Source organism: Schistocerca cancellata, chromosome 2 (assembly GCF_023864275.1).
Source record: "Schistocerca cancellata isolate TAMUIC-IGC-003103 chromosome 2, iqSchCanc2.1, whole genome shotgun sequence".
NCBI lineage: Eukaryota > Metazoa > Arthropoda > Insecta > Orthoptera > Acrididae > Schistocerca > Schistocerca cancellata.
The window spans coordinates 790,342,118-790,359,237 of record NC_064627.1 but is presented as its reverse complement, the minus strand read 5'-3'; the positions used below and the strand labels follow the sequence as shown (position 1 = coordinate 790,359,237).

At 44.2% G+C, this 17,120-nt stretch overlaps 1 protein-coding gene across 2 annotated transcripts in view; it reads right to left on the bottom strand.

The window, feature by feature from the left end:
- The window catches only part of LOC126162646 (CDK5RAP1-like protein), a 125,413-nt gene that overhangs the window by 72,806 nt on the left and 35,487 nt on the right, over positions 1–17,120 (bottom strand). The window lies entirely within an intron of this gene.

Sequence of the window (17,120 nt, the reverse complement as noted above, 5' to 3'; positions counted from 1 at the left end):
AACAGTGATCGCCGTTCTGAGGAAGCAGAAGGCAATGGAAATGATGGCATTAAAGACACATGATGTGTATCCACAGGGCACGTGGCTGGTAACTAAAAAAGTTTCATGATAATCTCTCCAATGGCTAAATGTTTAGGTTTAGTTCCTCAGTCAGATCTATGGGATGGGACTGCTAAGGGAGAGGTAACCATGGCAAAAAAGACTGAAAAACCAATGAAAAGGTAACATTCTTCAAGCTGGAGTGTAGGATGTGAGAAGTTTGATGTTTGAGCAATGTGGTAGGGAAGCTTGGAAATCTGTAAAGGGAAATGTGAAGGCAAAATCTAGATTTTGTGAGGACCAGTGAAGTGAAATGGAAAGAAATTAAGTACTTTTGGTCATTAATCATGGGGGCCTGGAACACAATAGCAAGAGAAGGAGCAGAAGACAGAGTTTTGGGAGAATACTGACTTGGCAGCAGGAATGAAAAAGACCAAATGAGTTCTCCAAAAATGGAAAGAGCAAGAAATATGTTTGAAACTGACCCAGAGATTTGAGGAGATGCCATATGGATTACATTAACCCTCAAACAGATGTGCAACATACTTTGTACACATGTAAAGAATAGCTGTCTTTATGTTACCAAGATAAACACATATGAACAAAATGACAGTTTAACCTTCATTTAATTAAACAGTGATAATATAAACTTACATTATATGAGCTAAATCACTGTTTAATTAAACAATAATAAAGTAAATTTTCATTATATCTGTTGTGACAGTGCCACGACATTTAACAGTGCCGCCACGACAGTACGCGCAAACGGCGATAGAGGCGCTCCGCAACTCGGCTGAGCGCGGGAGCGCCACCTAGTTATGAACGGCGCCGGCCACATGTCACAGCACGACAGTCGAATAAGAGATACTGAGTTGTTATCATGTAACCAGCTATTGTTTCTAAGTGAGTGTGTTTGAATATCCACACAATTATTGGTGATTAAAGGTTATAACGCTTTTTGGCAACAAGGTTGGATATTTTCACTGTGTTGTGGATTTGTGTGTTCGTGATGGGGCAGACATGGAACAGCTTATGCAAGTGCTCACTGAACAACAAACACAGCTGACGGCTGCTATTCAGGCACAACAAACACAGCTGACGGCTGCTATTTATGCGTTGTCGACGTCGCTTACTCATCGTCTGTCTTCCTCTTCTCTGCCTCCATTCCCCCCTTACGACGAGGCCGCTGAAGACTGGGAGGATTATGAGAAGCGTTTGCGGCAACACTTCTTGGCTTTCGGCGTTGTCGATGCTCCTATGTGTAAGTCGTTATTTCTATCTTGGATTTCCCCACGGATCTATCAGCTGCTATCTCAGTTAGCCCCTCTGCGGGAACCTGCCTCTCTGTCCTTCCAAGAAATGTGTGACTTATTGTCTAACTATTACCGAAAAAACACCCACATTGTTGCTGCCCGCGTGGCATTCTACCGGTGTTGTAAACAGCACCATCAATCTTACCGGGCTTGGGCAGCGGAACTACACGGTCTGAGTAGGAAATGTCAGTTTGTCACGGCCACTCATCATGAGTCTTATGCTGATTCAGTGGTTAGGGATGCTATACTACGGCTTGCTCCTGATAAAGAAGTTCGGCAATGTGCCCTACAACTGCCAAACCCGTCGTTGTCAGAAGTTCTAAGCATCGCTCAATCCTTTGAAGTGTCTCATACTGCTGGCGCGCAAATAGACGCGTGGTGTGATGTAGGCACTGTACAGTCAACTTTCGACATGGACAATTTGCCTGTTTCACAGGAGAACGAAGATGTGGCGGCGGTTCACTTGCGTAAACAACATTGCATTGGGCCGCAACACTCGCAGCGAAAACAGCAACCACAGAAGCAGGTTCATTCTGCACTTCCTTCTTGTCCACGTTGTTTCGTACAGCATGACAGGGCCGCGTGTCCAAAACGTTGGGCCACGTGTAATTCATGCAGGAAAAAAGGCCACATTGCTTCTGTGTGTCAGTCCCCTAAAGTTCCTTTCGACGAGGACGAGGCATCGGACATGGATGTTAACTGTGTACTTTCTCAAACAAATAAGTTGTTTGTTACTGTACGTGTTCTGGATAAAGACATTCGCATGCAAGTGGACACTGGCTCTGCAGTAACTCTCATTAATTCTCGCACGTATTTGGAGTTGGACTCCCCTCCCTTGTCTCCACTTACGCGAAATCTGAGAACTTATAATAAACAGAAAATTCCTATCATTGGCCAGTTTGATGCTTCCACTGCCTACAAATCTGTTGTTAGGCCCCTCACGTTTTATGTGGTGGATCATGCGGGCACTGAAAACCTGTTCGGTTATGATGCTTTCCAGTTGTTCGGGTTCTCCATTGATGATGATGTGCACCTCATATCTGAGGATATTCCGTATCAACAGCTGGATGGATTGTGTTCTGAATTTTCGTCTGTGTTCTCTGGTGGTCTGGGTCGTGCCAAGGATTTTGAAGCCCACATTACTCTTAAACCCACAGCTCGCCCAAAGTTTTTCTGGGCACGCCCTATTCCAGTGGCGTTGCGTGCACCTGTCGAGGCTGAGATAGACAGGTTAACAGCTTCAGGGATTCTCCTTCCTGTTGCCACCAGCGAATGGGCATCGCCAATCGTGGTGGTTTCTAAACCAAACAGGAGTCTGCGATTGTGTGGTGATTTTAAAGCCACTGTCAACGCTCAGAGCCTCATTGACACTTATCCTCTTCCCCGTCCTGAGGAGTTACTTACCAAGCTCCCTGGGGGCCAGTTCTTTTCCAAACTTGACTTATCGGAGGCATACCATCAGTTGCCATTGGATGCTTCTTCCAAGGAATTTCTCGTCATCAACACTCCTTGTGGGTTGTATCAGTACCAGCAGTTACCATTTGGCGTCGCTAGCGCGCTGGCCATTTTTCAGCGGTTTTTGGAACAGCTCACGAATTCCGTTCCCGGCTGCATAAACTATCTGGATGTCATTGTTGTCACGGGGGCCTCCACTGAGGAGCACCTTCGCAATTTGCATTCACTGTTTCGGGTTTTGCATTCGGCTGGGTTGAGGTGCAATCTGGACAAGTCACAGTTCTTCCAACCCTCCATTGTGTATCTTGGTTTCCACTTGTCCCGTGAGGGTATACGTCCTCTACGTCAGCACGTTGCAGCCATTAACACTCTACCCCGGTCGTCTACGGTCAAAGAACTTCACACGTTTCTTGGCAAGATTGCTTATTATCACAAATTCATTCCATCCGCGGCGGCGGTAGCTCATCCTCTGCATCAGCTGTTACGCAGAAACGTCCCTTTCTCTTGGTCCGACGAGTGTGAGCAGGCTTTTGTCCACCTGAAGGCTCATTTGCAGTGGGCGCCTTGTCTTGCCACATTCCGTCCGGGTCAGCACTTGGTTCTGGCGACTGACGCGTCACAGTATGGCCTAGGGGCTGTTCTCGCCCATGGATATGAGGATGGGTAGGAACGACCCATCGCCTATGCTTCCAAGACCCTCAACGACGCGCAACGGCGTTACTCTCAAATCGAAAAGGAGGTGATCGCTATCATTTATGCTCTAAAAAAGTTCAGCGTTTTTTTTTATGGTTCTAAGTTTCACCTCATCGCCAACCACAAGCCGCTGGTCTCTCTGTTCAGCCCATCAGCGTCACTTCCGGATAAGGCAGCTCACCGCCTGCAACGTTGGGCCTTATACTTGTCTCGTTTTCACTATGAGATTCACTATCGCCCCACGGCCCAGCACGCCAATGCTGACGCATTGTCGCGATTGCCGATGGGCCCCAACCCGGTTTTCGATCATGATGAACTTCTCTGTTTCCATTGATGAGGAAGAACGTCGTGTGGTCGAGGGTTTTCCACCTACAGGTTCGCAGGTAGCGTCGGCTACTGCGCGGGACCCAGTCCTGCGACAGGTGATCAGTTTTGTTCAACGGGGTTGGCCAGACAGGGCCAAGGTCCGGGCATCAGATCCCCTTCGCAACTACCATGCCTTGCGCCTTCGTCTGTCTGTTCGTGATGGTGTTGTTCTTCTGGCCACGGATGGCGCATCTCCACGGGTCATGGTACCAGCCTCTCTTCGCAAAGATGTTCTCAAACTGTTGCATGAAGGCCATTGGGGTATTTCTCGGACTAAGTCCCTGGCCCGCAGGCACGTTTATTGGCCCGGTATTGATTCGGACATGGCCCACATGGTTGCTGCGTGTGGTCAGTGTGCTCAACAACTGGCTGCACCTCGTACAATGCCCTCTCCGTGGCCTGATCCAACGAAGCCATGGGAACATGTGCACGCTGACTTTACCGGCTCCTTCCTCGGTACTTATTGGCTACTGTTGATTGACGCCTTCTCGAAGTTTCCATTTGTTGTTCGATGTCCGTCGCCCACCACTGCGGCGACGACGCTGGCTTTGTCCAAAATCTTTGCACTAGAAGGTCCTCCATCCACGATCGTCACGGACAATGGCCCTCAGTTCTCTTCGCAGGCCTTCCGTGATTTTTGTACTGGACAAGGGATTCATCATGTTACAGCACCGCCCTTCCATCCGCAATGGAATGGGGAGGTCGAGCGCCTTGTCCGCACTTTCAAAAGCCAGATGAAAAAATTCCTTAGTGATTTTTCCACAGATGACGCTCTGCTGCAATTTCTGAGTTCTTATCACTTCACGCCTCTGGGTGATAGCAGCCCTGCTGAACTCTTGCATGGTCACCAACCGCGCACTCTACTGCACCTGCTTCACCCTGTCAGGCCTTGTGCTATGTCCCCTAGTGCGGGAAAATACTCGGTGGGCGCCGACGTGTGGGCACGAGGGTATGGATCTCGCCCTAAATGGATTCCAGGGGTGGTCAAGGCTCTTCGCGGCCGCCGGCTTTTACATATGGACGACGGCATGGTTGTTCGCCATTACGACCAGATGCGCCCACGAGTGGTGGCGACGCCGGTGCCACCACCCCTTCCTTCGCCTCCACCAGCCTGAGAAGCCAGTCCTGTCGCTGCTGCCGATCTACTGTATGTGTTGATGCAGCCGACGTCGCTACGGCTTACGAGTATACCGGAACCGGCCCCAGTCGCGACGCCGCCTTCTCGGGGACCCATCTCGCTGGAGCACACCCCCAGGTCCACGACACCTATGGATGCTGCTCCGGAGTTTTCCCCCATCATCTCATCCAGGAGGGCAGGTTCCACGCACGAGCTTCCGTCCTGGACATTTTCGACCATACTCTCGTGTCTCTCTGCAGGATCTTCTCGGGGCCTCACAAGAGGCCATGGATGTCTCCGCACTGTCCATGTCTCCAAGGAAGTGAGTGTTTTTTTTTTTTTTTTCAAGGGGGAAAAGTGTTGTGACAGTGCCACGACATTTAACAGTGCCGCCACAACAGTACGCGCAAACGGCAATAGAGGTGCTCCGCAACTCGGCTGAGCGCGGGAGCGCCACCTAGCTACGAACGGCGCTGGCCGCATATCACGGCACAGCAGTCGAATAAGAGATACTGAGTTGTTATCATGTAACCAGCTATTGTTTCTAAGTGAGTGTGTTTGAATATCCACGCAATTATTGGTGATTAAAGGTTATAACAATATCACTCTGATGTCACATACCCCACAGTAACAACACACTTGAAGCATTAAATAGCATAGTTGCATTAGATCACAACTAACCGATCTACTGACTGCTAATTATCTTATACACAACTACCTCATAGTGGGATTGTGTGAATAGCTTGTAATCTGTGTCATTTTCTTGCATGGATGGTAAGTTCTCTCTCACCTAGCTCATTGTTTATTTTATATTACTGCTGCTGGCCTGGACATATGACAGCACAACTTAACACTGTGTCAGCTGAAGTAATACAGAAGGAACAGGTACGGGCATGCAGTTGTAAAGGAACAATGGAATGGCGCACAACAATGTTATTTGTGGTTGGCACACTTTATATGTAGGTGTGCCTGCTAGAGGGTTAAGGTCAGACACAGACTATGGAATCAGATATTGGATTGTAAGGTGTGCAAGACAGCAGGCCCTGTGGCCTCTTCATACACTTATTATGGGTCATCAAAACAGCCTATCTTGCATTTCTAAAATCTGAATTTACAAACATGCAAATTAATGTCATTTTCCTACCACATTACACTGTCATCCAAAGTAAGTAATCAAATGTTATGGGCCGGTATGTACATGATAGAGAGTAGGATGCATGCATATCATAATTCTGTTCATTTCACATGGAGACGAAAGAGAACTTTTGGACTGTGAGGAGGCCAGTCACTCACAATGGCAGCAAATGGTCAGGACATATGGTCATTGGAAATCGCAGACATGAGTGCTGACCAAACCACAGCTGCCACCTTTCTCTTTTGATGTTGGGTCTCAGGGGCCAAACTGACAGGCAGTTGCTATTTTTGCAATGGCTGGGGCAGTTTTTTCACAAAAGCCTCATGTTTGGGGCAAGAATGTGCCAACTCAGTGCCACAGCTGAGCTACTATTTGGGACGTTTTGGAGAAATAGTTGCTGAGCTCCATGGGATAGCTGACAGAATGGCACCACACTTAGTACCCCAATATCATACTGTGTAGGCGCCCATCGCCAGAAAGCTTCCCGCGTAAAGTCCTGGTGGAAGCTGTGATAGGCTGCTTGACAGTTGTGTCAGCACACATTTGTAGACACCATAGGGAGGTGGCAGCAAGGAATGGTACTGTTGCCTAAGCTGACGGAGTACGGTATCAAGAGTCTAGACAAATTTGTTGTATGGCCATAACTGGTGAAGGCTTTGTTTATTGGCAATGACTGACTGTGTTCTAGCAGAGCCAAGCAGTTGCTCTCTGGGTGCAGGGTGGAAGAGAATTTGAGGTGGTGGCTCCTGGCAGGCATAGGAATCAATCATTCACTTTGGTGCCCTTGCTGCAGAGTAATTTCATTTACAGTTTCACTTGTCAGGCCACCCGGACAGACACTTAGTTTCTTAATGTTCAATCTTCAATCGGTCTTCAATGAGGAACCCATCTCCAAGTAGTGGAGCCAATCATGGGTAGCAGCCATCACCAGCATGCTGCCTGGTGCTGTACTTTCAGTAATGTATGCAGCTCTGGCCTGTAGGGTTTCAATTGATTTTTCAGCCATCCAAAATTCAAACTGAGGTTTCTCAGCAGTGGTAACCATAGAACCACTTAGCCTACTTAGTTAATATCATGGTACTGCATCCAATTACCCACTTGTTTGTCAATATTATACATTGCACCTGTTCTCTTTCTGCCCCCTGCCATAGTAGAGTAGCACACAAGGTTCCATGCAGTGTCTTGCCAACACCTCTATCAAGTGAAGACTATTTACATGTTTGGTTTACTTTAGTATACATGATTGTTCCTTGTACAAATTCATGATTAATTTGGTGTTACATTTAATGTAATTTTAAATTTTTAGGACAGCATTTACCTGTTAAAGAGTCACACTTAACAGACACATTTCCTAACACAATTTTTAGTTGGGAACATTGGTCAATTAATTTAATGATTAAATTAGATGAGAGGCTAGTCACCCAACATGGGATTTACATCAGGGCCATTTTAGGACTGCTTTTCACACCTCATGTAGAATCAATGTAAACCCAAATAGCAAACACGCAGCTGGTTTCCAAGTGTACCCAGGAGCAGTTATAGACTCGGATCACAATATAGTAGTGATTAAGATTAGACTGAAGTTTAAAAGAATCATGTGGAAGAATTAAAGTTGAAAGAAATGGGATACTATAGTGCGAAAGAATGATGAGCTACATTTGAAGTTCTATAAGACTGTAGATGCTGTGATAATGAATACCACAATATGCATCTCAGCTGAAGAGGAATGGACAGCTATAAAATGGGCAATCACAGAAGTTGGATAAGTAAACGTAGGTACAAGGATTGTAACTGCAAAGAAACCTTGGGTAACAGAAGAAATACTTCCACTGACTGATGAAAGAAGGAAGTAAGTTCAGGGAAAGACAGGAATATAGCAATGTAAGTCATTTGGGAATTAAATAAGCTGGAAGTGGAGGGAAGTCAATGAACAAAACATGTAGATATCCAAAAAGAAATGTTAGCTGAAGGACTGCTTCAGCATACAGAAACATCATACAACATTCAGTAAAATTCAAATCAAGTGTGTCAAGATTAAAGTGCAAAGGGAATTCCACTGTTAAACACAGAGGAGAGAGTGAATATGTAGGAAGTGTACACTGACGATCCCTATGAGAGGGAGAACTATTCTGATGATGTGACATAAGAAGAAATATGCATATATGTGGAAGACTTGGGGGATAGAGTTTAACAGAATTTAAAAGACTTGCATTCAAATAAGACAGAAGAGTTAGGTAACCTTTGGAATTTCTAGAACCTTGGGTGGATGTGGTAACCAATATACCACAATAATATGCACAAGAATGGTAAAGAAAACTGAGAATCTGTTAGATGACAATTGGTTTGGTTTTCAGAAAAGTATAGGTACCAAAGAGGAAGCTCGGAAGTTGAGACTGATAATGGAAGCATAACTTATGGAAAAACAAGGCATGCTCAAAAGATTTGTTGACCTAGACAAAGGACTCAATAATCTAAGATTGTGCAAGATGTTCGAAATTCTGAAAAAAAAAAAAAAAAATAAAATAAAAAAATAGGAGTACCAGTAAGCTATTGGAAAAGATGGAAATTTACAATCTGAACGAGAACCAAGAGGGAACAATAAGAATGGAAGACCAAGAACGAAGAGATCAGGTTAAAAGTTGTGAAAGAAAAGGCTACAGTCTTTCAACCGCACTGCTTGTTCTATAAATTGAAGAAGGAATGACACAAGCAGAGTGAAAGGATATCAACAATAAGATTCGCTAATGACATTGCTACTTTACGTGGAACAAAGAAGAATTACAGGACCTGTTGATGGAATGAACAGTATAATGAGTGCAGAATGCAGACTGAGAATAAAACACAGAAAGTTGATAGTAATGAGGAGTACCAGGAAAGAGAATAGCAATTAGAGAGGGCTTAATTTGCAGAAGAAATTTGTGAGAACGTATGTTAGGAGCACAGTGCTGTATGGTAATGAATCCTGGAGTGATGGGAAAAAAGGAAAAGAAGAAAATCAAAGCATCTGAAATGCAGTGTTATAGAAAGATATCAATATTTAGGTGTACTGATAAAATAAGGGATGAGCAGACACTCTGCAGTATGGCAGAAGAAAAGAACATGTGGAATACACTAACAAGAAGAAGGAAGAGTATGATAGAATATATGTTTAGACATCAGAGAATTACTTCCATGGTACTACAGGGAGATGCAGAGGGTATAAATAGTAGAAGACGGAGACTGGAATACGTTCAACATATAATTGAGGACAGAATGCAAGTAACAACTGGAATCAGTCAATTCATACAAATATGAAGTTCTAACAACCTGTGGAGGTATAAAATGGGATAAAAAATATATAATAATTTTCCCAAAGATGTGAAATATGGTAGTAAAATAAATTTATTCAAAAAGGCGCTCAAACCATATCTCTTAAATACTGCACACTACACAATTAAAGATTACTTGGAGAATGTAGAGTATCCATTAATAAAAATAAAGATGACTGCTAGTCCACAGTACTAACATTCCATCACTTTTACATGTTGTAAATCTCACTCTTCATGAGGGGATGCTGACTCAGTTTTTCAGACAGGTAAAAGGGAAGACATGGTAATGTAATAGAGATGTGGCAACATGGTTGTGGTTTTGAAGTGTGGGATTGTGGACAGTGAAAAGCGCAAAGAGACTAAATGAACAGCATGTATATATTTTATATGTTATCAAGCGAAGTTGTTCCAAGCACGTACAAAAATAAGAATACTTTATGTTAGATGTAACTGAAAAAAGTAGAGAATTTGTTAAACACTGTGAAAGACGGCAAGTTCCTGAGGACTTGCCTCCCTTCATTACTGTTATGACATTTAATGCGATAGTTTGACTGACTGCATGGAGAGAGATGCACTGCTCACAGTGTTATCGGAGTGCTGTCTTAATGAGCTGAATTCTGGGAAGTGGCCAGCCACAAGTAGATTGGCAGACAGCACATGGGAGCTGGCTGCCACTTTCACGTCATGGGAGATGTTTGCACAAGTGCCAGGAGGACACCAATGGGAATCGCCGAGCAACTAGCTGTGTCCTGCTGCCAATGCAGTACAGAACATTGTTCTCAATTCTTGATGGAGAGCTTTATACAACTTTCAGTCTCTTTCGACTGATGGGCTGGTGCCCTACAAAACTGTTTCCTGTCAGGAGAGATAGTTTTCCAGAATCTGTAGGCATTTGCAGGTCAAATGGCAGACGACCTTCTTTTTTTTCCCTCCAGAGAACTGTATCTGCTAGCACTGTAAAACATTCCTTCTCTGACTCCGAGACAGTCCTGTCCAGCTGGATGCCTGACAGTTTGTCTCCAGAGCAGATGGTGTAATTCCCCCCACCCCCCTCAAAAGGTGGATCCCATGTCAAGCAATTTCCCACATAAGCATCACAACTGGAGGTCAGATACTGATGTCAGAGACAGACCAGTGGTGTCAGTAGCTTTTGGCGGCACGTTATTCTACTGGGGAGTTACTTTTACCAATCTCCTGGAGGGAAAATTTGCCGCACTTTTTGATTATGCATTTGGCATGGAGGAATCTTGTCACATGCAATTTGTAGGCTGAGTCTTAAGAGTTGCTTCACATGGAGTATTTTTTGGAAGAAAGGGATGGAAAGGAGTTTTAGAGAGCTTGTCCAGGAACTGCATGGTGTATCCATCAGAAATTTGATCTGGAGACTTTGAGTGAGGAACTTCATTCAGTGACACTAAGAATGGATCGTCCACAGACGGCAAATGAGGCGAAGTCCTCCATTCGAACTCAAGCTCAGGTGCCCTGATCACAGATTTGCAAATTTTCACAGCGCCGAGCAAAGGGTTCACCCACTATGGGCAGCCATCTGTGGTGAGAATCTTTGCTGCTCTGCCACATATGGAATTTTCTGTGTTGCTTTACACCCTCAGTGGCATGTTCTTTCAACTTGTGGCAGCAGATGGTCAATGAATGCATGTTGCACAGCCCTTCTGTTTAATGGTTCACAATCACTGTCATGTAAAAAAGTCAGTCAGATGGTGTTACCATTGATACCTAAAGAGAGAGGCATTACGCAGAGAATTCCACCCCTTCACACAACTTTGTCAACTGACTATTACTTCTCACATAACTGTGATTTATTTGTGTTTTGTTAGATCTGTTTTTCTGTATTATTTATTTGCACATCACATTCCACACACTTTTCTATTGTAATCAATCAATCATTTCAATGAAGAACCTTTCTTGTTTCAGTAGAGAACACACCGCATTCATTAATGCCCTTTACAAAGGCCTCACCTTTTGCCCCACTCCCAAATTCAATCATGCAGGGCTCGTTAAAGACCATCTCTCCTTCTCCCAGCCCCTACAGCAGAAACACTTTTTCGCCATCAACCCAACCAATCAGACTCCACCAAAGACCAATGTTGAACTCTGCCTTATGCATTTCTCTCTCATCCATCCAACTGTGAGCTACCCAAACTGTCTCCAAATCACTCCCTGTTAACTTTCTGGGATTTCTTAACCTTGAACCTTGCCTCACCATCATTCCCCAAATCCCTCAACATGCAAACTAACCTTACATCCACAGAAAGAACCACAATCCACCAACTAAAACCTGATCCTAACCTTGTAATCCAACCTGCTGGCAAAGGCTCCACCACTGTTGTTTTGAACCACAAGGTTTATCTGGCAGGAGGACTCCACCAGCTGTCTGATTCATCCACCTACAAGCCCTGCCATAGTGACCCCATACCAGAAATCCAGCAGGATCGCCAGTCTGTTCTCAAATCATTACGTCCATCCCAGAACCTTTCCCTTGAGTCCATCTCTCTCCTCACCCCTATCACTCCCCATACTCCTACCTCCTACATGCTTCCCAAAGTCCATAAACCCAATCACCCAGGACGCCCCACTGTGGACAGTTACTGTGCCCCCACTGAGAGAATCTCTGTTCTTGTGGACCAACACCTTCATCCTATTACTTGCAACCTACACTCCTATATAAAAGATACCAACCATTTCCTCCAGCGAATCTCCACAGTTCCTGTACCTTTGTCACATGGTGACCTGCTTGTTGCTATTGATGCCACCTTCCTTACACTAACATCCCTAATGCCCATGACCTTACCGTTACTGAACACTACCTTTACCAATGCCCAACAGATTAAAAACCTACAACTCTTTCCTAGTCGCCATGACCAACTATATCCTCACACACAATTACTTCTCCTTTGAAGGCACTCCCTACAAACCAACCTGGGGTACAGCCATGGGTACTCACATGACACTATCCCATGCTAACCTATTCACGGGCCAGCTACATTCCTCCAGAATCTCACACCTTCTACCCCATTCGCTTCACCTGGTCTTGCTCTATCAAACAAGTCACATTTCTTCATGTTGACCTCCACCTCAAACATGGTACCTCTGTCCATATCAAACCTACCAACCACTAGCAATACCTTCACAGTGTTAGCTGCTGCCTATTCCATACAAAGAAATCCCTTCCACACAGTCTATCCACCAGTGACTGTCACATCTGTAGTGACATGTGGTCCCTCTCAAAATATACCGAGGATCTCACTGAGGCCAGCCCTACACAACTCCTGCTCCCACCCCTTGCATCATGGTTCATATCCCTGTAATAGACCTAGATGCAAGACCTGTCCCATACATCCTTCCACCACCACTTACTCCAGTCTGGTCACAAGCATCACCTATAACATCAAACACCGGGCCATGTGTGAAACCAGTCGTGATCTATATGCTAAGCTGCAAACACTGTGCTATATTCTACATGGGCATAACAACCAACAAGCTGTCTGTCTGCATGAATCGCTAATGACAGACTGTGGCCAAGAAGCAGCTGGACCACCCCCTTGCTTAGCTCACCACCCAACATGACATTCTTCATTTCAATAATGGCTTCATAGCCTGTGCCATTTGGATTCTTCTCACCAACACCAGCTCTTCTGAATTTCACAGGTGGAAACTCTTTCTTGCATTATACCCTATGTTCCCATAACACTGCTGGCCGCAACCTTCGTCAGTCATTGTCCTTACCAGTCTAGTCCCTTCCCCATTCCCATTACAGAACTACGTAGCTCTCTATTCCACCAACGCACCTACAGTCTTTTTATTTCTCTTCTTTTCCACTACCCCCCCTCCACCCCCCTGCCCTCCATCTAATCTCCTGACTGCACCTAGCTGCTCTACCCTCTCTCCACCTCATACTCATGTGCTCCCACTAGCAGCACTTTACTGTCCCCATCCCTTACCCTGCTATCCATCCCGCTCCTTGTCCCGGACTCCTCTTTACACCCACCACCCAGTTTCTTCTCCCATCATGTACTGCTGTTTGCAGTGTGGCCCCAACAGGCAGAGAATGCCGTCATGTGTGGGTGAGTTGTATCTGCGTGAGTGTGTGTGTGTATGTTGGTTATTTCTGATGAAGGCCTCATTGGCCAAAAGCTCACTTTCTAACAATTTTTTGTTGTGCCTATTTGCAACTCAGCATCCCCACTATATGGTTAGTAGCAACTATCATTTTCATAATACTGTTACATTCCATCCTGGATTTTTAATTGATAGATACATAGAACATTTACATTCTGATTTAATATTCCTTCACAGGAGCCTCCACTGCTAACAGGCATAATAAAAAATATCATACAAATTAAGAAAAGAGGCACATACAATTAATGAAGCTATTTCCATGTGCCCCTCCTCACACTGATGCAACCACAACTACGTATGACAGAAAGCAACGTAGATCACATACAATATCTCATGGACAACACAGTCATACAGAGGGTCCAACTAGATCAGAAATCGGCTGAGCCCAGAATGTCTAGACTTAGCTAAATCATGGAAAACCTATATATGTGCCACTTCAGTCTGTCTCTGCAATAAAAAAGCAACTTGTCAAAGCATACATCTCTTTTCCTGTTTTCAACTGAACATTTGCTGACTGGAACCATATATGTTTGTGCTGCCAGTGTAGCCATTTGAGTTACATTGCCATGGTGACTACTCTTGCCTGTTTGGTCATCTGCCCCATGCTATTACCTCCTGGCATGTACCTGATGTCTAACCTATTGTTGGTATAAACACAACCTTGTGATTCATTTCAAAACTGTGGCAAACATTTGCCATTTACTTACACTGGAATGAATCGCAGTGTATTTAATGAATAGCAGCTGTCAAATTTCTCAGAAGAGCAGTCACTTTGGCTATTGGGGCAATAAGCCTCCTAGCAACAACAATCTGTTCTTTACCAAACAAAGACAATCTGGTCATAATGTGTGATTACTTTTTGTGTAGTTCAACATTCTTTCAGCATTTTTCATCTATTTGTTATATGTCATGCATTGCATGCCTCATGGACAAGTCACATTCTCTCATATTCCACCAACCAGTTTATTCAATGGAAGTGAAAATCATGCATATCTATGCATCAGTTACAAATTGTAAGGAATATAAGCAATAATATAAGCTAGATACATATGGCTTTGGTTGCAACCTTCCCCATCCGTGTTGTGTTTATCTCTCAGATATCTGTTAATGGCTTGAAATTTTTCTCTATCCTTGATAGATTTAAATTTTGTCTTCAATAATTTCCATTTATACATGCACTTCCAGCAAACAGGCTAAGTTATAACTACAATGAATATATGTAACATTGTGCTACTACATGTTGATCTTCCACTGAAGCTAAAACTGTTTCCGTAGTAGCAATAAATGTACAAGATACCTCTTGCTGATTCCTTGGCACTAACTGGTAAATAGTTTCAGTTGACCATCACTGCTTCATTTCAGCATGCTCTTCCCTCAACCTATTTTATGTTTAATCAGAATATTTTGAACAGACTGATGGCGTCACCATGTGCAGCCTCTTGTCTCCCCTGGTGATTATATGTTGTATGGAGGATTTTGAGGAAAGAGCACCTGAATCAGTGGTTCTTAAATCAACTGTTTTTTGGAGGTACATGGATAATACTTTCATTGTGTGGCCCCACAGAGAAGATAAGTTAATGGAGTTTTCAAGGTCATCTTGACTGCATTCATGAGAACAGTCAATTTAGTACAGAATTAGAGAAAGATGGTTGTCTCCCATTCCTGGATATGTTGGTTAAATGGAAGAGTGATGGCTTTCTGGGATATTCTGTCTACTGTAAGCATACTCACACTGATTTGTACTTGCATTTTTCAAGCTGTGATCACCCGCCCCAAATCACGAGTGTGCTTAAAACCCTTGTACACAGGCTTCATACAGTATTAGACATAGATAGTTTACCCAAAGAGCTTGCACATTTAAGGACAGTGGTCAGGGACAACGTGCCAGCAAAACCCCTAGCTTTTCATCCTTTTTTTGGCAATATTTCCTTCAAAATAATATGAATCCTTAGTAATTTTCAGATGGATGTGATTTTCTGCCCACCACCTAAGATTTTGGAACTGCTGGGATCAGTGAAGGATAACTTGTTATTGCAGAAGGTAGGAATTTACAAAATACCTTGGCAGTATGGTACAGCCTATATAGGATCAACAACATGCACAGTGGAAGAACATTGACAAAACATGAACGCCGTACTCACCTTCTACAACCCAACAAGTCTGCAACTGCAGAACACTGCTCCAATGGACATTCAATGGAGTATGACAAAAGATCAATTTTGGCCACTTTGGCCACAATAACCCCTTTTTGGGAGTCCATTATAAAAGAATCTGATGAAATATGCATTGCAGAAAATCTAATGAACCATGACAGCGGCTAATGCGTGGAATCCCAACTCTGAGATTTGCTCCAGACGAAGACGCCAGAATACTCTGATGACTGCGCGAGCGGCAATGCCAAGGACAGCTGATCCTTACAGTTCCACCAGTAAGGGTGCTGCCACCGGGCAGTGTGGTCCTTCTATCACCATGACTCTGACGCATGCATGGGAATACTATCAGTGTGCCTTATAAGGCGGCACAGAGAACATCTTTGTCAGTCTTTGATGGCTCACCTGAAGATGACAGTCAGGTGTCCAGCTGAAATATCATTGACTGAAGTTTATGACGACTGGCTGCAATCCCGAAATCCCTTCAAACATTTAATTTGCCACAAAAATTTTAAATTTCACAATATATGTTACAGAGTGCGTTCCATAAGTAATGCGACCAATTTTTTTCTGACGCAGCGGTACACACAGCATGTTGTAACCAGCTGGGCTACGTGGATGGGGGTGTTAGCTTCAAGTGCTCTTTGTCTCATTTGGCTGCAGGCTGTCAGAGAGTCAGGACGTGCATTTCCGTCAACATTGTTTGGAGTTTATGTAACATTGCAATGATACGGTATCAAATTTTGCGTTAAACTTGAGAAGTCTGCCACCGAAATGTTTCCATTACTTCAGCATGCCTTTGGGAATGATTGCTTCTCCAAATCACAAGTTTTCCGATGGAACAAGTCGTTCAGGGAGGGTCAAGAGCAGATCACCGACAAACCTCGCAGTGGACGGCCATCAACTGCACGAATCGATGAAAATGTGACGTGTGTGCGCAGTTGTTTGAACTCTGACAGACAGCTAAGCCTTCAATTGATAGCACAAATTCTAAACATGTCAAAAAAAACAACTGTTTTCCACATTGTGACCGAAGATTTTAACATGAGAAAGGCGTGTGCCAAACTCGTCCCAAAAGTGTTGACCGACGAACACAAGCACATGCAAGTGCTTCAGTGCTGAGAAATGTCGCAAATGTGTGAAAATGATCCTCATTTTTTAAATTGAGTTATCACTGGTGATAAGTCATGCATTTTTGAGTATGACCCTGAGACAAAAAGGCAGAGTTCAGAGTGGCACACCCCATCGTCGCCCCGTCCCAAGACGGCACACATGAGCAAGTCCAGGATCAAAACCACGCTCATTGTCTTCTTTGATGTCAGAGGCATTGTCCACCATGAATTCGTACCTACCAGGACTACAGTGAACTCAGCTTTCTACTTGGAAATGCTCAAAAGACTGAAAAGG